General features: G+C 48.4%; 1 protein-coding gene across 1 annotated transcript in view; it reads left to right on the top strand.

The window, feature by feature from the left end:
• KLF7 (Kruppel-like factor 7 (ubiquitous)) overlaps positions 1 to 22,439 on the top strand; it is a gene marked incomplete at its 5' end in the record, with an annotated part of 47,475 nt that overhangs the window by 13,005 nt on the left and 12,031 nt on the right. The gene's annotated exons all lie outside the window — the stretch shown is intronic.

The following is a 22,439-nucleotide window of genomic DNA, read 5'->3' as shown; positions in this document are numbered from 1 at the left end:
TGGGGCTCGGCGGGACCCGTTTCCAGGATCCTGGTGTGGGAAAGGTTTCCGTTCTCTTGCAATGCACTCAATCCTGTGTGCCATTTTATTAATTTAATGTATTAATTTAAAGCATGTTTTAACCACCTTTCTTTCTTAGAAGGCGGCTTACGACATAGATTCAACACGTAAAACAAAACACATTAAAAACATTTAAAAAACCCAAATTAAAAATCACAGCTCAGGACTGCTTGTAAGCCGAACCAAATGCGGTCCGAAGTGAGACCCTCTTCAGCTGCCTCCTCAAGACCGGAAGCGAGGGGGCCAGAAAGCAAGTGTAGCTTGTTTTCAGTTTAGTTTTCTTACAAGCAAATGCGCTTGAGATCAGACGCCTACAGGTGGGTCCTCTCAAAGAAACGGCATTAAGTTCTCCCGAAGGAAGTGGTAACCCGACCTTTGGATGATATATCCCCGGTTGGCGAATGGGAGGACAGTGTCTTCCCCGAGGAGAAGGACATTTGGTGACGTCACACAGTGATATCTCACTGTTCTTCTTAGTTTGCCCTCATGCCGTGCCAGTAAATCCATGTCTTTACAGGCGCACCTTGCAACACTGAAGAGCAGGCTTGTACCCCTATAATATTCAGACCAAGGGTAGGGATGCTGTTCCTCTTTGAAGAAGGATATGTCCTCCTGTTCCCTCTTGACTTTTTTATGGAATACCCCCAGGCCCGCAGCTACAGTGGTGCCTCACGGGGCCCAGCCCCCTGACTTACCACCAAGGCCCCACAACACCTCATACAGCCGCACCACACCTTCACTCTCACCGAGCCTGCCTTCTGGAGTCCCACCCCTGCCCTCACCCCATGACCTCACTGGCCAGCCCCGCCCTCCATTCCCACACAGCTGGACGGGGCATGGGAAAGAAGCAAAGCGGCGGTGGCGGCAGGGTGAAGGGTCAATCCTGCACTCCCTGTCTCCTGGTTTTCATCTGCGTTGTGAATCGCGGCATGGTGATGGCAGCGGCTTGGCTCCCTCCTAGGGCTGCCAAGTGGGGGCGGGTGGTGGGTAACCCCCCACTTTGGAGGCCCGATTTCCCCGACTTAAAAAATCCTGGCTACACCCCGGAATACCCCTATGTGTGTGTAGAACACAGACCAGGCCCCTGTGTTGGGTTTTCCATTGAACCACAAACTCCATCACAAGGCATGCACCTTTCTCAGACTGGGGAGAGGGAGAGACCATCGGCATCTGGATGTCTCACCTGACCATCTGTCATCGTTACCTGACAACTGTCAAACCCGGAAAGATCCATGGAGAATTTCCTCTCGTCTGACACAGATAGCTTTTCCTACCTACCCTCATTCTCTTCCTTTGCACTCTGCACTAAAAAGGGCTGCACGCAGTGCATCCTAAGAATCCGAGGAAGTAATTTATTGGTCAAATCTGCCTTTGACGGGACGGTTCAGACTAGGCCACACAGGGTCACCATGGCTTTGAGGGACCCCTTCAACTACGGGACCGAAAGGGACAAGCTTTTGTCATCTTTGTGCCAAACCTGGTGCCTTGTGGGAAACGTGACACATCTCTGAGGAGGGGGATTTCTGACATAAAAGTTTTAGGTAGCAAAAAAGAAAGGTACTTTCTTTTATGTAACTTTTCCCTAGTCTTATTGCTGCTGTTAGGTTGTTTGTGTGTGTATAGAACAGACCGTTTTAAAATGCGTACTTCAGTTTTTTGAAAGACTTCCAGCTCAATCCTAAACTAAGTTACACACAGCAACTCCACTGAGATCAGTGGGCTTAGAAGGGGGTAACTCTGCTTAGGATCGAACAGTTTCTGAGTTGTGTGTGCCCCTTTTCCTTATCTCTCACACATAAGCAGGCTTTGGTCAAGAGGAGAATGAATGACTGGCCTAGAGCAGCTGGTTAGTCTTAAAATCTCTTGGTTGTGACAGGGAACTACGGACAGGGTATCTGGAGTTCTGGGGGTGCCTACGTAAAGTCTCATATGCACGTGCCCAGAGTATCAAGTGAAACAGGAAACGTTAATCAACTTTAGTTCTCCTTTTTCACTGCCAGAGGTGAATAGCATTATGGGTGTTTGTTAAACTGTAGTGACTGGCCATGTCAAGGAGAAGAGTTGGTTTTTGTACCCCGCTTTTCTCTACCCTAAGGAATCTTAAAGCCGCTTATGATCGCCTTCCCTTTCCTCTCCCCACAACAAGCGCCTTGTGATGCAGGTGGGGCTGAGGGAGTCCTGACAGAACTGTGAATGACCCGAGGTCACCCAGCAGGCTTCGTGTGGAAGAGTGGAGAACCAAACCCGGTCCTCCAGATTATAGCCTACTGCTCTTAAATCACTGCACCACACTGGTTCAACAAGACTTCCGGCTCAGTCAGTGGCCAGGATCCATGTTCCAAAAGTGAAAAGGGATTAATTTTTTATTTGGAGGGGGTGGGGTGGTCTCATAGAGTGTGTAGCACAACATGGAGTCATAAATAAAGTGAAGTACAAAGGCGCTGGACTTTGGAATAATTCCAGTGAGGAAAAGGTATGCTAACGGGATGGCTTAAATATTATGTGGGCTGGTAGTTGCCCAGAATGTAAATGAAGCACATCTATGCTTGAGTACTAGTGGAGGTGCATCCTTACGGACTCAGTAAGGAGTTAATGAACTGTTATTTATTGTTGTTGTTGTTGCTGCTGCTGCTGTTGTTGTTGTTGTTGTTATTATTGTTATTATTATTATTATTATTATTATTATTATTATATTGAATTTATAACCCACTCTCCCCGGAAACCAGGCTCAGAGCGGGTTAACATCATTTGTAAAAACATTCAATTCATAAAACCAGTACGCAATTACAATAGATACAATAAAGTACAATAAAATACATAATAAATACTTCCCACTATACAGCTAAAAGATGGTGTAAATCTCAGGGGGGAGTAAGGTATAGTTGTCTGAGAAGGAAAGGGGGAGGGGAGAGAGGGAGAAGGGGGGGGGAGGCCAAACCAAGATGGAAACCATCAAGATAGAGCCCATTGCTGCCCTCAACCATACGCCCAGCAGAACAGCTCTCTTCTGTAGGCTCTGCTGAACTGTAACAAGTCCTGCAGGGCCCTGATCTCTCCTGGAAGAGTGTTCCCCCAGGTTGGAGTCAGGGCCTTTTCAGCTGAGTAGAGCTGGATGCTCTTTGGGCCAGGGATCACCAGCAGATTTTGATCACTAGAGTATAACGCTCTTTGGGGGCTATACCAGGAAGGGTGGCCCTGAAGATATACTGGTCCCAGACCGTTTAGGGCCTTAAAGGTCAGCACCAAAAACCTTGAACCTGATCCGGTCTTCAGTTGGGGGCCAGTGCAGCTGGTAGAGTACCAGTTGTCTATGTCCTCTGACATACCTCCCTGTCAGAAAGATGTTCTATTGCACCAGCCAAATGTCACAGATAATGAGTTCAGGTGTTTGGCACGTAAACTAGGGTCAACATTTCAAATTGGGTAGAGTCCTTTTTTACGGCAGTTATGGCTGTTGGCAACTGACCACCAAGATCATGCAGGAGTTCCTTGGAGAGTCTTTCATCCCGCACGATTCATCTAATAAACGATACGTAGATGATAGATAAAATAGTTATGTCCCCATGTGAAATTGCCCGTAGCACACTAGCCTTTCTGCTGTAGTTCTCTGGACAGAGGCAAGTGAATATTGGATGCAGCCGGGGATTTATTTTCTTTATTAAAAAAAATATATTTAAAAACAGTCAGATTAACTAGGTAATAATGAGGCTTTTGCATGCCGTTTGGCTGTATCTCCAGGTGTGAACAGGACAATATTTGTCTGCTTTCAGCTCTACCTTACATACTTGTGGTCATGGTTATAAATAGCTTTCTGTGGGCTACATAAAATGTGTGTGTGGAGGGGGTTTATATATCATAAAAAAATATTTTATGCAGTAAGCCGAAACCTTGATTTTCTCCCTCCCCGCTCCTTATCTCTCTAATTTTGCAGTTGTCGTCTTGTCATACATCCTGAGCTTAGTACGGAAATGAATTTGAAACTAAAAGCTCTTATTACAGATTTTAAAAAAAGAGAAGTCCTCCTAGTCTCTCTAGAGACCAAAAAAAGGCAATTTGAAGAGGTGCTGGGTGTTGTCAGTGGCAGGGGGGGGGAGGTAATGGTTTAAGTAGGGGGGGAAGAATGTGTGGCAGAAGGACTTGTGCATCCTGTTGCTAGGAAACCACATCAGCTTTAAATACAGTGTGCTAATTGGCTGGCTTGTTGGAGCCTGGGTACCAGCCCGAGCCTGCTGCACAGCTGTTTCTGCTGTCTGGTTGCTAGGCAACTGCATCTCTTTCCCCCCATCTCTCTCCCTCCCTCTTCTTCTGGCACCTAATTGTCTCCTTTTGCTGCTGGTGTTGCTGCTGGGTACCAGTCTGGGCCTGCCTCTCTGCTGTTCTCCCCGGGGGTCCGAGATGGGGGTGGGGTGGGGGGAGGATATGTCAGCAATTAATGGAGCAGAAGTACACATTCTACAGAAGGTCTAGCACCTGTGTCCCCTCTTTCTCCCCCACCCCCTGGTGCAATCCTTCTGTTCCGAACACACATCAGGTGCCTCCAGCTACTTTCTTTCCACTAAGCCTGACAAGAATAGGGTTTAAAAGGAATCAGAATCAAGGAAGCTTTCTCCCTCTTAAGGGGGACTTCCAAGAACGGCCGAAGGATAAAACAGAGCATTTCTTGGAGTGCGTTGTGTCAGTGACTATATGGGGTGAATCGTTACTTCCTTGCGTGTGAGACCGGGAAAAAGAAGGATCTCTGGATGCATTGCTTTATTCTGTGAAACCTTTTGTTCTTTTTTTTAAAAAAGAGAAATCTTTACTCACAGAGAACACATTCTTTATTGTACTGTACTTTTCACATTTTGAATTACTGAGAGCACAGGTTGTCATAGGCACGAGAGAGAAGGTACTTCGGGGCCTGCTCCTGAACTATGCAGTAAATTGAGGCAGCTTTTGGCTGCTGAAAGCATCTTTTTTTAAGCCTGGGTAAGAGGACGGAGCCCTGACCTGGGTAGCCCAGGCTAACCCGATCTCTCCAGATCTCAGAAGCTAAGCAGGGTCGGCTCTGGCAAGTACTTGGATGGGAGACCTCCAAGGAATACCAGGGTCACTATGCAGAGGCAGGCAATGGCAGACCACCTCTGAGCGTCTCTGGCCTCGAAACTCCCACTAAGGGGTCATCATAAGTCAGCTGTGACCAGTGTTCCCTCTAAGCCTTGCGACATCCCCAACGTGATTACATCACTTCCGTGTGATGTTATCGCATTGGGGATGTCCTGTACAACATAGCTGTTTGAGGGCGGGAAGGAGCACCGGAAAGCAGGGGGATTCCCCACCCGGACCTGAGGACTGGGAACCCTATGCTTTGAATCTCCACTGGGGAGAAAGGCAAGATAGAAATGACATTTTGAAACATTACAAAATGGAAAAACAGAGGTAATTCCAGTGTTACATGATATGAGAGAAGATATGAAAGAAGAGAGGCTGTCTTGTCTAGTGGTTAGAGGGTGGGAATAGGATCTGTGAGACCCCGGTGCAAACTCCTGCTCTTCCATGGAAACATCCTGGGTGACCTTGGGCCAGCCACACACACTCTCTGCCTCAGGGCAGAGGTCATTTCGGGGGGGATCGTGAGGGATCGCAGTTCCCTCGGGTGAGGTACGGGGGGCGGGGCACATGACGAAGCCCCGCCCCCTGCTTCCGGCCGCCCCGCTTCCGGCCCTCATTCAGCCCGGAGGAGGCAGGAGAAGAGGGAGGGTAAGTTGCTTCCTCCCTGCCTCTCCCCACCCCTGCCTGCCTGGGGCCAGGGAGGGCCTCCGCGGGGCTTTCTTGCACTCCCACCGGCCTTGCAGGTCCACCGCCGGGCCCCTCATGGGGCTTGGCAGTGGAGCTGCAAGGCCGCCGCTGGTGGCCGGGACCGTTGGGGGCGTGGCCTTTATGACACACTTCCGGTGGTGTCAGGGGGTGTGGCATATGCTAATGAGTTATGCTAATGAGTTCCCCTAGCTCTTTTTCTACGAAACGACCCCTGCCTCAGGGGGTTGTTGTGAGGGTAAAATGGAGAGGAGAACGATGTAAGCCACTTTGAGTCCCCATTGGGAGAAAGTTGAGGTTTGAATAAAATAGGTAAATAGACACTGTGGGGGACCAGCAGAGCTGTTCAGTAGTGATCCCTCACTCCTCTTAGAAGAGCCCTGCCCCCATACCAGCGATATTGCTTGCTTGCTTTTTTTTTTTTTTTTGCAAGGCTACACAAAGAAACAGGCTTAGAAGGAAGAGGAAGAGGAAAGGAAATTGCTAAAGCAGAACTTATAGGGCCACCCTACTTTAACCCTTTTTCCAACAGTTCGTCGCCAGCCATTCAAATGAGTACAGCTCTGAACTGCAGTTAACTCCTTCCCCAGGGCTGTGGTCATTCGCTTTGTTTTCCAGTTGTCTTCTTCCTGTCCTACTGCATTGGAGGTCCTTATCATTCAAATAATAATAAAAAAATTCGTAACCCACCTTGAGTCTCAGCCAGAAAGGCTGGTTATACATGAAGTTAATTAATTAATTACTTTCAGGCAGACGTTAAGCGTGGTGTATGCGAGTCCTGTGTCTGCCCACATCAGGTATTTTATTGCTCAAGGTACTATTGATCGGCCTGTTGGTGTCACAAAGCCATCTTTTGGGATTGAACTATGTAGGCTTAGACTGGAGGAGTTCTGAATAGGATTCCGTCTAACTATTCTTGAGGCCTTGGAATAGACAGAACTGTGTGGGTGTGTGTACTTAGGGTCGGATCCCACTAGGTTTTGGGTGTTTTTTTGCTTACTCTCGTTCAGTTCCCCTCATTATTCCAAGTCCTGTCCCACCTGCCCTTTGTCCGTGCAAGTCCCATAACCCCCAACATAGCCTTTTCCGTCGTCAGAGGGGATTTCCACCAGTGGAAAAGTTGGTCGTGTCCAGCTCATTGAGAGAAAACATTCTCACAGTGTTCTTCACAGATTTATGCTTCTTTGTTTCCAACTTAATGTGCGTCTCTGAATTCCGCAGTTCTTTGCCAAATCCCGGTGGCAATCCCAAAAAAAGTGCCTTGAAACGGCACTGTGCTCTCTCGTTTTGTTTTGTTTTTGTGTCAAAAAGAGAGAAAGGGAGCACTAAAATATGATCCAGTACCCTGCAGCCCTAGTCAGAAAGGGCTCCTTTTTCTTTCTCGCTGAAATCAATTATAGGCACATTTAGGAACGAAAGGACCTTAAAAGAAACTGGAATAGATTTTTCGATTAGTTTCACTGTGACCAGTTCAAGAATTGCACACAATGTTTCAAGCTGAAGTTATATCTTTGACCTCCGAGGATTGTATATGTTTAAGAGCTATGTCTGTTATTTCACTGCATTTAGGAGCTCTGAGGTTTTCCATCCAGGAATCCTATCTGTATATAATGCATTTGGGCCTGAGTGAAAGTCACAGTGTGTTTCATATCAAGGCGTCAGAGGCTATAACCCAGTACAGTCTTCCAGTGTCTTACATTTTTTTCCATATATATTTCTGTTCACATCCAACTGTGGGGTTAAAGACAGGTTACAATTCTTTTAATAAAAGGGCACATACCTCTTAGAACCCTTACACTTTCAGTAAATTGATTTTGAGACAAAAGACATTGGCTAGATGAAGACAGTACATATTTCATAACAGAAACAGCACAAAGATAAAAGACCACACACACACACACATAAGGGTATGCCAAAAACAGATGTACATTGACATGCCAAAACAGGCTGTTCTAGATTCCATTTGTTACATTTTAGGAGTCTGTTTAGGGTGAGAAGGTTTCTTATGTCTTTCAATTACTGTACTATTGCTATGGCATAATATAGGATTCCTGGTGGCTTTAAGTTGCTCTTCCTGCATTTTCTCAGACCTGGTCTTCTTTTTGTCTTTTTAAAGTTTGTTACTTACATTTTACTGGATTTTTAATAGAAATGCTTAGCGTAAAGAACAGGACACAGGTAATCCAATAGATGCTTAATCACCCACCTGGAGGGTGTTTTTTTTTTAAGGTACATTGATGGGTTCTTGGGACAAGGGATGAGACCAGAGGCATGAGTCACACATAGGGTAGCCAATAACCAGGTGAGGCCTGGAGATCACCTGAAACTACAAGTGATCACCAGACAATTGAGAGCAGTTCCCTTGCAGCGAACGGCTGCTTTGAAGGGTGGACTCTATGGCATTATGTCTTGCTGCAGTCCATGCCCTCTAAGGTTGCCAAGGGGGAGAGTAGGGTTGCCACCTCCAAGTTGGGAAACTCCTGGAGATCTGCAGTTGGAGTCTGGGGAGGGCAGAGGGGACCCTCTCAGTGGGGCACAATGCCATAGAGTCCACCCTCCAAAGCATCCCTTTTCTCCAGGGGAACTGATCTCTGTAGTCTGCAGATGAGCTGTAATTCCGGGCGATCCCCAGGCCCCACCTGGAGGCTGGCATTCCAGTTGCCCTCCCCATACTCCACCCCCAAATCTCCAGGAGCGACCCAGCCCAGAGTTGGCAACCCTAGGCATGCAGCACTGGATACTGTGGTACTATTGACTCTAGCAGTCATTTGCAACTGATATATCCCTGTGTGGATCAGGAGTGGTTAGAATGTCAGACTAGGAGCTGGGAGACTCGGGTCTGAATCCCCCACTCTGTCATGGAAGCTTGCTGGGCGACCGTGGGCCAGTCACACACTTTGAACCCTTACTGGGTTGTTGTGAGGATGAAGTATAGGAGAAGAGGAGGTTGTAAGCCACTTTGGGTCCCGGTTGGGTAGGGGGATATAAATGAAGTAAATAAAATAAATAATATTCTATGAGAGCCAGCTTGGTGTAGTGGTTAGGAGTGCATGGACTCTAATCTGGGAGAACCGGGTTTGATTCCCCACTCCTCCACATGCAGCGGTTGGTGTGACCTTGGGTCAGTTACAAGTTCTCTCAGAGCTGTTCTCTCAAGAGCAGTTCTCGAAACAGCTCTCTCAGCCCCCCCCCCCACCTCACAGGGTAAGGAAGGGAAGGAGATTGTAAGCCGCTCTAAGACTTTGCGTGAAGGGCGGGGTATAAATCCAACCTCCTCCTCTTCTTTTTCCTCCCTCTCCTCTTCTTCCTCTCCTCCTCCTCCTCCTCCTCCTCCTCCTCTCATACGGCGCAATTCCAACCAAGTGTGGATACAGCCGATTGTTTCAGTTTGAAAAATCCCAGTTTCAGTTTTGCTTTTTCCGTGGGTGCTTTCACACACGATTAATAATACACTTTCAGTCCACTTGGATCTATTTTCAGAGAGTAAGCTACATTGGTCTGTAGTAATAGAAGAGCTAGATTCAAGTCCAGTAGCAACTTAGAGATCAACGAGATTTTTGGGGTATGAGTCTTGACCTGGATAGCCAGGCTAACCTGATCTGACCAGATCTCGGAAGCTGAGCAGGGTTGGACCTGGTCAGTATTTGGATGGGAGACCACCGATGCTCCCTCTAAGCTGTGTGGTCTTGTGAGCAAAAGTTCTACTTTGTGAGCTACTGGCATTAGAGTTGAGAGCGAGCGATTTGGCTTCTGCATAAGTTAGTTTGTTCTGGAGCCATCCTTCCTGAGCGAAGACAAAAAGTGTGTGAGCCGGAGGCTAAAAAACTGTGAGCTAGCTCACACTAACTCAGCTTAGAGGGAACATTCGCAGGCCCGTAGCTAACATGGGGCCCACGGGGCCCGGCCCCCTAACGTTTCTTCCAGAGCCCCCAAACTGAGCCTTGGTTTCTCCTCCCCCTGAGCTCCACAGTAGCTACATGCCTGTCAGTGAAACCGGGGCTTAGGGTTGCCAAGTCTTACCTGCTGCTGGAGCGGGGTGCTCCCGGCTTGTTCCTGGAGAGAGTGCGCGCCGCAACCCCATCACCCGGAAGTGACGCGACCACGCCGGGCACGCTGGGGGCAGGGCCATGACCATCCGAGGGAAAACCATAGAGTTTTCCCTCGGATGACCGTGGCCCCGCCCCCAGCGTGCCCGGCGTGGTCGCATCACTTCCGGGTGACGTGCACGTCGTGTACTTTGGGGGTGGGGTTCCCCCTGGGGCCTGATCCGCCGGCGGCGGGGAACGGGCCTCTGGGGCGGGGGTTCCCCGTCCCCCGGGGGGACTTGGCAAGCCTACCGGGGCTGCATGGGATCGCACGGAAGTCATTGCGTGAGACAAGGCACAGGATTCCAGCTGTGCACTCCACAGCTCTGAAGTACACTGGTTTGCAGTTAGTCAATCAGCCCCATCTGAACCAGCACAGTGTGGGGTGGGGAAGAAGGAATGCGCATAGCTCCATACAGACATATAATGGCTGGCCCCCGGAGCAAAAAATTGCCCCCCCCCCAGCAAAAAGTTGCTAGCTACGGGGCTGAACATTGGAGACCACCACCACGGAGTACCAGGGTCACTAAACAGAGGCGGGCAATGGCGAACTGCCTCTGAATGTTTCTTGCCTTGGGAGCTGCGATGTGACAGCAAAAAAAGAAGAAAAGCTTTCAGGAGTCAAGGTTCTGACGAAGAGAGCTTTGACTCTTGAGAGCTTATACCCCTCAAATCTCTAAGGACCTAGTGGACTCATCTAACCCTGACATTTATAGTTATTTATTTACCTCATTTATACCCTACCTTTGTCCCCAATGGGGACCCGAAGCAGCTTACTTTCTTCTCTCCTCCATTTTATCCTCACAACAACTTCCAGCAGATTAGGATAAGAACGTGTGGCTAACCCAAGGTTACCAAGTCCATCAAGGACCCCAGTGAGGGACTTTGGGAGTGTTACTAGAGGGGGTGGGGATGTCGCCAGCGTGATGACATCATGCAGAAGTGACATCATGCAGAAGTGACGTCATGTTGGGGACCGGCGCTCCCCACTTCTTGCCAAAAGCATTTAAAGGGTGGAGGAGCCGTGCACGCCTGCGCTCTGAGCCACAGATCCATGGCTCGGAGTGCAGGCATGTGGCCTCGCCTCTTCCCTATAGCATTTTAAGGTTCCCTTTAAATGCTGTTGGAAAGAAGCGGGGGGGGGGTGCGCGCAGGGGTCATTTTGTAGCAAAAGAGGTGCAGGAGCTCATTAGCATAACTTATTAGCATAACTCATTTGCATATGCCACACCCCCTGACATCACCGGAAGTGTGTCAGAAGGCAACACCAACCGCTCAGGCTCCACTGGACTGTTTTGGATTCCTAGCTATGCGGGGGGGGGGGGGACATGAAGATCTGTCCTCGCAGAGGAGGGAGAGCTTGTACCTGAAGGCGGGATGGGGGGGGGGCTCTGCAACATACCTGGCTGCCTCTTGCTCTTCGTGGCCCAACTGAGGGCTGCTGGGAGCAGGGGGTGGAGCTTGTTGCATGTGCCCGCCCCCTGGGCTCCTTACTGCCGGAGCTCCGCTCCTGTGCGCTCCCGCAGGAAATGACCCCTGTGTGTGCATGTCTGCACTCCAAGCTGCGATTTCACGGCTTGGAGTGGAGGCAGGCATGGCCACCCCTCTTCCTCCCTCCCTCCTGCAAGATTTAAAGGGCCAGTTGGCTGGCAGTGGGAAGGAGCCCCCCAAATCAGGGAAACCCCTGCTGGGACCGGGGGTCTATCAACCCAAGTCACCTAGTAAGTTTCCATGGCATAGTGGGGATTCGAACCGACTCTCCCACATTCTAGTCCAACACTCTGATCCCTACACCACACCGGCTCTCCCACTTGATAGGAACCACACTGTGACTATGTGCTGTGCATAAGGCTTCCCTTTGTTATGAGAAGTGAAATTAAGACTTTCTTCTAAAGATCACTCTGGCCAAGGACAAGATGGCCACGGGTTGTTTTCCTTTAACTGTTGATCAGGGGGAAGAAAGTAATAATTAAATAATAAAGATGGGTTTTTTTAACATTACGATATTATCTTTAACTTTTGATTCCCCCCCCCCCAAAATTGCCGTTGAAGGCACTTGGGGAGAATCGAATCTCGGGTGAGGTCAGGGGTCAAGGATTCCTTTAGACCCTGCTTTTAAAGGTCACATTTTTCTTTTGTCTTTACGTTTGGCCTCAACCGCTGCATACTGTAAGCATGCCTGCAGTGCTTGGGAATACAAAGAGACACTGTCTGACATTTGGCAGTGGAGCAGCTCATTGTACAAAGGGAACAAAAATCTAAAAGGAAGGTCGGCCTCCGTGCTTGGCAGAGTCACCCTCCAGTACCCCCAGAGCTCGGCTATCACAGATGTCAGGGGGCATATCAGAGGCGAAGATACAAGTTTGCCTCCGGAAGGTTTTAATGGGTGCCGGTGTTTGGCTCTCACACCACACTTTATATTCTGAAAACTTTCAATCTTGGGCTGTGTTTTTCCCCCTATTAATATAACTGAAGGCCACCCAATTAGTGCCTGAGAGAGATTTTGTTCGTTAGTCTACATCGTGAGTGTTCAATCGTGAGTGTTCAATTAGGCATCCAGAGAATTTCTCACTTCCGTGAAAAATATCAGTGCTGCTGGCTTAACCCCACAGTACTGAAGATCTTGGTAGAACATGGTGGATTCATGGTCCCCAGAAAGTAGAGGACAGCTGGATAATGTGGTGTCTAGGCAAAACGGTGTCGGTTGAGCATTGCCTAGTCAAGAACCTGTGTGTTGTATTGAGGGCAGGTTTAGGCCTGCTCTTTCTGAATGGTGTTTTTGCATGTCTCTCTATGTAAACTTGTGTGTATGTAATCACTTAACCAAGACTGACAGCTTGGGGACACTGGTAGGTTTCCCAACTGCAGCCCCGGAAGGAAATGACAGCTTCACATGGCAGACTCTATGATATACCGTAGAGTATAAGAAAAGAGGAAGTCCTAGAGTGACATCACATTCCCCAGTCACCGCCCCCAAATCTCCAGGAGTTTCCCACAGTGGAGTTGGCAACCCTAAGCAGGATGCCTAAAAATATACCATTCTCAGTCTGTGCATGCTTGTATAGAGCATGGAAAGTATGATTGCTGTCGGTATGTGTTCAGATGTCATGTGAACATCTTTACGCACATCAACTGGACTCCCTGACGCATGCATGTCGGTGTGTGCTGTTCACATGACACGTTTGCAGCAGGAGATACTGGAGTGACCCCACTCTATATTGATTGTATTTTAAATGTTATAAGTGGCCCCGAGTCCCCTGTGGAGAGACGCGCAGGGTATAAATATACCATGATTTTTGCACTGAACATGGAGTTTCCATAAATTAGAGCATAGACTGAAGATCTGATGTGTGACGGGGGCACTAGAACAAACAGAAAGATGTGGGGGGGAGACGAGTAACCTTTCCTCTGCACGTCGTTCTCGTCCATTCCAGCTTCAGAGACTTGGATTATGGGACGCTATGTAAATCAAGTCATGCACTGAGTGAGAAGAAGGTAGCAGGTGGGGACAAAGATGAGATGGAGTGTTGATTAAAAATGGGCAAGGTGTGACAAGGAGTAGGAGGGAGGTGTTTAAAAAGAGTGACACCCTAGACGGGAAATTTCTGTTCCCTGCCCAGTCCAGTGACTTTCCTTTGCTTGCTTCTGGCTGAGTGCTCAAAACTGCCCTGTCATTATCCTTTGCTGATCTTCTGCCTTCTTCTCAGGCTAAATATACAGCAGCCTCTGACATCTTCCAATAATTCTTCAATTCCTTGCTTGTAATGCAGAGAAAACGCATTATGTATCATGGATGGGTAAGGTTGCCAGGTCTAACTGGCAGCCGGTGTGTGTGTGTGGGGGGGAGATCCTTGTTCCTCTCCAGGAAACATGATGGCATCACCAGAAGTGACATAATCACATTGCTGATGTCGGTGGCACTCTAGTTTTTGGTCAAAACTCTATGGTCTGTAGCCAATTTTACCATAGAGTTTTGCCCAAAAACTAGAGCATCAGCCCCTGATGTTGGCTACATGACATTACTCCGGGTGACATCATCATGTCGCCTTTCAAGGCAGTTGGGGGCGTCAGCAGGGAAGCACCCTGCAAAAGCAGGGGTGCCCTCACCTCTGGTGGGAGTCTGGCAACCCTATGGATAGGTTGTATGGCAGTCCAAGCACTGAATGAGGATTGAAACTAGATTGAGGGGGATGGTTTCAGTCCTTCAGTCAGTTGATTTGGAACATGGGGGGAAACTCCAGGTTTCCTATGCCTGAACCCAGCTTTGGTATAGGGCAGTGATACTCAGTGGCTCTTTGATGTGCCACCTGTGGCTCTTCTGAGCACTGTTCCCCAATGTGGCACTTGCCCCACATTCTAGGAAAGTGGACAAGGCCCTTTCCTGGTAGGGCTTGTGGCTGGCAGGTGGTTTGCACCCTGGAACAGCTTCCCCTGTGAGCCTCCTGGAGCTGCAGGCCTCCTGCGAGGGATGGGAGTGAAGGGCCCATCTTCTCTAACTGCCCCTACCCATCTTTCCAGCCTCTGCAGTTTCACCCTGGCTGCTGGGAGAGCAAGCTGGCTGCGTAGAAGAAAGAGTATGGCGGCCACCCAGGAAATGAGCAAGCTGGCCACAGTGGGGGTGGGGGCTTAGGGTTCTCATTTCCCCACTTATGGCAGGAGACCTCCAGCCAATTACAGACCTTGCCTGCTGATGAGCAGCTGATTGACGGGTAGAAGCCAGGGCTGGGGGGGGGGGTGTCGATCGTCCTGGGAAGAAATGTTAAAACAAAAAGTCTCAGCTGAGGCTTGCCAACCTCCAGGTGGTAGCTGGAGATCTCATAGAATCATAGAGTTGGGAGGGGCCATACAGACCATCTAGTCCAGCCCCCTGCCCAATGCAGGACCAGCCTAAAGCATCTCTGACAAATATTCATCCAGCCTCTTCTTTTTTCTTTTTTCTTTTTTGGAATGATTTATTTTCCTTTTCATAAAACCAAAAAACATCCTTCATGTTACATAGTTCATCAACATCACTTATGGAGTCTTTTACTGTACATCTATATTGATCCAATTATACAGACGTTCCCATCTTTCTATAAACACTCTTTCCTTAAATACTCTTTCCTTCTGTCCTTGAAGAATTAGATTTCGTTTATCCATCTCTGCTACCTCTAATAACCTATGTACTAGGTCTTCTTGATTTGGTACATATTCTTGCTTCCAATGTTTGGCTATTAGTATCCTTGCAGATGTTAATATATAAATTATCAGGTACTTATCTTTCCATCTAATACTCTCTGGCAGCATGTTTAGCAGCATCATTTCCGGAGATAATCTCAGTTATTTCTAAGAATACTTTCTGCACCATTTCCCAATACCCACGGATCTTTACACAGCACCACCACATATGGAAAAACGTGCCCACATTACATTTGCATTTCCAACAGTTCTTACTAATTGCAGCCTCTTCTTGAGAGCTGCCAGTGAAGGGGAGCTCGCCACCTCCCTAGGCAGCTGATTCCACCTTTGAACCACTCTGACTGTGAAAAAGTTTTTCCTAATATCCAGCCAATACCTTTCTGCGTGTAATTTAAAACTGTTGCTTCGGGTCCTATCTCCTGGAATTTTGACTGATCTTCAGGCTATAGAGACCAATTCCCTGGGGGGAATGGATTCGTTGGAAGGTAGACTCTGTGGTATTATACCGTGCTGAAGTCCCTCCTCCTCCAAGCTCCACCCTCCTGAGTCTCCACCCCCAAAATCTCCAGGAATTTCCCAACCCAGAGCTGGCATCCTTACCTTAGCTACTTACTGGAAATTCTGACCATAGAGTTCCTGGTGATTCCTAGAACTACCCAGAAGTGACAAGGGTTGCTCTAGCAGTCTCCAGAAATTTTATAATTTTAGCCTAGTGGGGGGATGGGGGATTACTGACCTTTCTTCACAGCCACCTGGCTCTCCTCCAGGAGCCTTGGCAATTTCACTTTCTAGCCTGAACAGCTGAAGAGCTCCTCACTCTGAGAAGAGAGAAGACAGAGTGGGAAGTCCTTCCCCTCACTCCAGATACACAAGGGCTGGCTAAGTTTCCATAGGGGTGGGGAGAGACAGCTTCTATGTGTGGAGAGGCACTGTGGTAATTAAAAAAAGATTATAGTTCTATATTTAATAATAAAAATTATATCTTATTGTATGTGGATGCTCGGGGTGGTACACAGACATGTAGTGGTTCTGTGGGTCTTTTGGTCGGTGGTAATGGTGAAATGTGGCTCTCCAGTGCTTTGCCATAGAGTCCACCACCCAACAAAGCAGCCTTTTTCTCCAGAGGAACTGAGTGGGGTCTGGAGACCAGATGTGATTCCTGAAGATCCTGAAGCCCCACCTGGAGATTGGCAACCCTAACCTTGGCATTATATCCTCCTGAGGTCCCGCCCCTCCCCAAACCCTGCCCTCTCCAAGGCTCCATTGTCAGAGCTCCAGGGATTTCCCAACCTGGAGCTGGCAATCTGACTAGGGTTGCCAGGTCCCCCAGGGGGGCGGGGGGTTGCCCGCTTGATGGACCTCTTATCCGCCGACCCGGATCCAGCTGCCAGGGGAACCCCATCCCCAAAGTGCTGGGATCACGGCTATATGCCTGGCTTGATGACATCATCTGGAGGTGACATCATTGCGCCAGGCACGTTGTGGGAGAACACTCTATCATTCGAGGGAAAACTCTGTTTTCCCTTCGAATGATAGTGGGGGCCCCTACGCAACATGCCCGACGCGATGACGTCACTTTTGGGTGACGTCATCGTAGCGTGCGCGCTTTGTGTGCGCACTGAAGATGTCCCAGAGGGGGACCGGGACTCCCCCACTGCAACAAAGGTAAGACCTGGCAACCCTAAATTCTACCTTTATCCCATCTGGATAGGTTATAAAGGAAAGCATAATTATCTGGACTCATGGGAATTCTGTGTGATTCTATGTGATTCTATGATTCTGTTCTATGATTCTATGAGAGTCACATGTTCAAGAGCCAGCAAATGAAGACAGGTGAGAAGATGAAACTGGGCCATGTTAATCTCCACTGTAGGTCCAGTAATGATCATGGAACTACCACAAAGGGTCTCATCTGGGCCCAAACAGTGTAAAAAAAAAGGGGGTTTTGCTCGGTAGTCATTTACACATTATTGATCGTGAGCTGGCTCTGCTCCTCCAAAGATAAACTGGAAATCTGGCAGGAGCAGCATGAGAGAACAGGCAGAGACACCTCCCACAGTTCAGCAACCGGAGCCTTTTATCCTCGGCTCAGAGGGGTTTTGACATGAAGGGGAGGAGGAGGAGAACCACAGCTAAGCTAAAAATCAGAGCAGTGCAGAAACGGAAACCCTATACAGAACTGCAGCAGCAACAGTGAAGCCAAACGACCATCGATCGATCCGTAGTGACTGCAGCGGACAAGACTTAAAGGATAAAGTGCGAAGAAAATTGGGAAGGTGGTGGGAGGGGAGAGAGTTGGATGTTTAAAAAATGAAACTGAGTGAGGCTCTCACTTGGACGCGTGTACTTGTGACGGCTTGACTGGGAATCCTATGAAGCCCTGCAGAACGAGGCTTTAAAAAACACTGTTCAGATACTTTGCGGAGGCTGCACTTTCACACATCTTGATCACAGAGGCTGGTTTCACGTGCATTGGATAACGCACTTTCAGTGTGCTTTAGCCATCCTTTGCCGCTGGATTTTCCTGTGTGAAACAGGAAAATCTACTCGCAAACAACTGCTCAAGTGCGTTATCCGTCGTGGGTGAAATTAGCCGAGATCTCACAATGGCCGCTAACGCCCGGGATGTATTGTCTGGCTGGACAAAGCACTGAATGACAGCACTATTCATGCTCTTTTCCAGATACACCCGAAACGCTGTCCTTAAAACCCTGATGCTCACTGGCTTCTCTTTTCATAACCTGCCTTAACTGACAATATCAATTATTCTGAAAGAGCCGGGGATTCTTTGGCTGGAAGGGTGGAAAAGAGAGGCGGGGGGGGGGATTAAATCCAGGAGCCAGGGAAGTACATGACATATCCTTTCAAGGCCATTCATGTACGTGGCACGTGATCAGGACTGAAGGAGAAGTGTGTAACGAAGCAGGCCACATAAGACCATCTCAATGAATCACGGAGCTGGAAGGGGCCATCACAGGCCATCTAGACCAACCCCCTGCTCAATGCAGGGTCACCCGAGAGCATCCCTGACAAGTGTTTGTCCAGCCACTGCTTAAAGAGTGCCAGAGAGGGGGCGCTCACCACCTCCCTAGGCAGCTGATCCCATTGTTGCACAACTCTGACTGTAAAGAAGTTTTCCCTAAGATCCAGCCGGTACCTTCCCGCCCTTAATTTAAAGCCATTATTGCGAGTCCTCTCCTCTGCTGCCCACAGCAACAGTTCCCTGCCCTCCTTTAAGTGACAGCCATCCAAATACTTCAAGAGAGCAATCCTGTCCCCCCTCAACCTCCTCTTCTCCAGACTGAACATTCCAAAGTCCCTCAGCCTTTCCTCATCGGGCTTGGTCTCCAGGCCCCCGATCATCCTTGTCACTCTTCTCTGCACCCACTCCATTCTGTCCACATCCTTTCTGAAGTGAGGCCTCCAGAACTGCACACAATACTCCAGATGTGGCCTGTCCGCACCTTGAATCCTGGATGCTTCTGCATATGTTAAGTGCATCATTCCCAATGCATGCCTTTCCCCCCTTCAAGCTTTTAGTTCATACTTTTATTTCACTTAATGCACTTATGTGCCACCTTTCCTCAAGGATGGGAGTTTAAAATATGCCGGAAATCATGATTTAAGAATAAACGCCATCAAACAGGTCAGTCGTAAGACGCAGGAGAAAGAAAACACTCCTTTGCATTCATTTAAGCTAATCCCAGGATGATGAAGTTTCCGGTTGTTCTGGAAGCCTTGTAAGGACAGCACCAGTCTCATCTTCTAGGGGAGGGAATTTGGGCGGTGGCAGCTGAAAAAAACTTGCCCACAGGTCCCAGCTTGTTTGAACGCATAAATTCAGTTCGCTACAAAAGGTATCACCCACTGACTTCACCATTCAGGCAGCTTGATATCATTTCTGGCTTGGGAAAGTCCTTTAGATTTCGGGGGGGGGGTGCCTCTGGCGGGCTCAGTCAGGGAAGGGGAGGGGGCTCAGAGAGGGGATATGATGCCACTGGGCAGGGGTCCCTGACCTTTCTGAGCCTGTGTGCACATTTGGAATCCTGACCGAGCGTGGTGGGCACAGCCACGAAATGGCTGTCAAAAACCACTGCCGCGGGACGTGGAGTCAGCCAGCTGCCACAGCTTACCTTCAGTTACGTAGCTCCTTTCCACACTTGGATCTCATCCCTGGTTTTATCCGAGTTCAACTCGGGACACAATATCTTGCATTTATCCCTGGTTATAACAGCATCCCTTTATCCCGGGAGAAGAGCGGGACGAAACCGGGGGTGACCTCAGTGTAATGTGGAAACAGAAAATGCCCCAAGATAATTATAGGGGTGAACTCGCTTGTAGTGTAGAATGTAAGTTCGGGGACAGGGTTGAACCAGGATTTAAAGGTCTAGTGTGGAATCACCCTTTGAGTGAAGGGCAGGGCACACAGGCAGCTGATGCCAAAGTGACGTTTCAAAAAAATCTGCACAGCCAGTCAAATCTGCAGTGGCTCGCCCTGGCCTGGGTAGCCCCGGCAAGCCCGATCTCATCCGATCTCACAAGCTAAGCAGGGTTGACTCTGGCAAGTACTTGGATGGGAGACCTCCTTGGAATACCAGCCGTCGGGAGGATGGGGACAGGCTTTATTCAGCCACCTCTCTGAATATCCTCCAGGCCCCCAGTAGGGGTCAGTCACTAGAGGCTGCCGTGTTCACTGCTGCTAAATGAAACCCAGCTAAGCACGCTGAGCTGCAATTAAAATGGTTTCAGGACTTCAAACTGAAGCAATTTCTTTTCGCTTATAACATTTCCCGGTGTCATTAAGAGCTCTCTGTTGGTATCTGAGCCATGTATTCCTCTGAATCTTGCCAGATCAAGGACTTCCTGGCTTACAATGACAAAGCTCAGCTTAGAGGGGACACTGCTTCCAGGTGCACCCAGAGGTCACCATGACTTCCAGGTACACACACACACTCACACGCTCTCTCTCACACACATGCACATATAAAAAATGCAAAAAAAATCTGCAGTGGCTCAACAGAAGCCTTGCTAGGCCAAGGTCCCACTTGGTCCTTCCTGCTTTCTAAAAACACTTGGTGGGCACCGGGAAAGGTATCAGTGGGCACGATGGCGCCCACGGGCAGTGTGTTGGAGACACCTGCCATACAGTGTACCCTCCGAAGCTGCCATTTCCTCCAGGGCAACTGATCTGTGTGGTCTGGAGACCAGCTGTCATTCCAGGAAATATCCAGGCCCCACCTGGAGGTTAAAAATGAGAGATCACGGGAGGAAGTGGAATTCCAAAAACAATATCCGTGACAAAAAATAACAAAGAAACAATAAAGATAAGTTGCAAAAACGTTTACTGTACTAATTCCTGCAGAAAATGTTCTTCTATTATCGCTCACACACTAACGAATACTGCACAATGTAAACAATTCGTTTCACAACATTTGCTTTATCTGAGCGTGTAGCAATCCCAATTCTTATCAATTACTACTTATCAACCCTTGAAGAAAACATTCCATGTTGACTCTCTAATAACAGAACCCATTCTGTTATCAGATAAAGCAAATATTGTGAAACGAATTGTTCATTGCGCAGTATTCGTTAGCGTGTGAGCGATAATAGAACATTTTCTACAGGAATTACTACAGTAAACGTTTTTGCAACTTATCTTTATTGTTTCTTCGTTATTTTTGTCACGGATGTTGTTTTTGGAATCCCACCTGGAGGTTGGCAGCTCTAGACAGAAGGAAGAGAGTGATCTCCCAGTTTGCAGTAATGTTTATCAATCCACATAGTAGGTGTGTTACAGTCTAATCAAGGGCCAAGCTTACAGGTGGCAGCTTAACGGAACTTGATATAAATCATAGTGCACGATTGATGAAAATCACTGCCAAAGTGCAGATTACACGGGAGAGGTACAATTTGCCCTTGCAGTGTGGGTGCGTTTTAACAGACTGCAGGTGTGTTTGTTAGAGAAGGAGCTGCCAGGCTTGTTCAGAGGAGTGGTCCTGGGAGGAGAGGATGTTTAACCCTTTCTCCCCAGGCTGCTCTGACCAATCAAAATCCTCCTGCAGCTGCCCTGCAGAGGGACAAAAGTACTAAGACTAATCGCTGAGAGCCAGCGTGGTGTAGCAGTTAAGAGGGGTGGACTCTGATCTGGAGAACCAGGTTTGATTCCCCACTCCTCCTCCCCATGAGGCCTGCTGGGTGACCTTGGGCCAGTCACAGTTCTCTCAGGACTCTCTCAGCCCCACCTGCCTCACAAGGTGTCTGTTGTGGGGAGGGGGAGGGAAGGAGATTGTAAGCCGCTTTGAGACACATGAGGCCTGCTGGGTGACCTTGGGCCAGACACAGTTCCCTCAGAACTCTCTCACCCCCACCTGCCTCACAAGGGACCTGTTTTGTGGAGAGGAAGGGAAGAAGATTGTAAGCCGCTTTGAGACACATGAGGCCTGCTGGGTGACCTTGGGCCAGACACAGTTCCCTCAGAACTCTCTCACCCCCACCTGCCTCACAAGGTGCCTGTTGAGGGGAGGGGAGGGGAAGGTGATTGTAAGCCACTTCGAGACTCCTTAATGTAGAGAAAAACGGGGTATATAAACCAACTCTTCCTGCTCCTTCTAATATCTCAGGAGTTGACTGGTGGGGACAATCAGTTTGGCATCCCTGAATCTTTTGCTGCATCTCATCAGGAGGGGGGGGGGGTTGTTTCAGGAGATTCAGTCATGAGTCTCCTATATAGCACATCATTCTGCCCTCAGTACATGAAAGCAAGAATCTATTTTTAAAAAATGCTTTAGCTAAATGATACTTTAATATATTTTTGGCTTGATTGAACACATAATTGTGTACTTTGTGTGTTCCTACCGTGATCACAGACATGCAAGTGGTCATTGGATGCACTCAGCCTTGTGTGTGCAGTAAACCAATGAGTGTGTGTGACATCAGTGTAAGAACCTGAAATGGAAACTAGTGCAAGATATTGGTGCTTGAATTCTTTCGGCACAGAATTTTGATTTGGGACGGGAGGGCAGGCACACTCATGCTTTAAAGCATATCTTTAAACAAGTAGCATTGGAACAAAGCCTCTCTATAACAAAACTAAATTTTAGCACTTTATAAAATTGGGTATATGTTTTACTTTAAAATTCTGTGCCAAAGGAACACCAGTTCTGCAATTCTGCAAGCCAAAAGAACACCAGTGCTGCAAATTCTGTTTAAGAAAATGTGGATGCATTTGTGTAAGAGTAAATTTGTGTTGAGAGAGAGAGAACCATGCCCTCTGAAGAGCACTTGTTCAGCTGTCTGTTAAAGTCAGAGATTTTGTTTGAA

Source organism: Gekko japonicus, unplaced genomic scaffold (genome assembly GCF_001447785.1).
Source record: "Gekko japonicus isolate JY-2015 unplaced genomic scaffold, Gekko_japonicus_V1.1 scaffold123, whole genome shotgun sequence".
In the NCBI taxonomy this organism is placed as follows: domain Eukaryota; kingdom Metazoa; phylum Chordata; class Lepidosauria; order Squamata; family Gekkonidae; genus Gekko; species Gekko japonicus.
The sequence above is the reverse complement of the archived record's forward strand: the minus strand, read 5'-3'. Positions and strand labels throughout refer to the sequence as shown.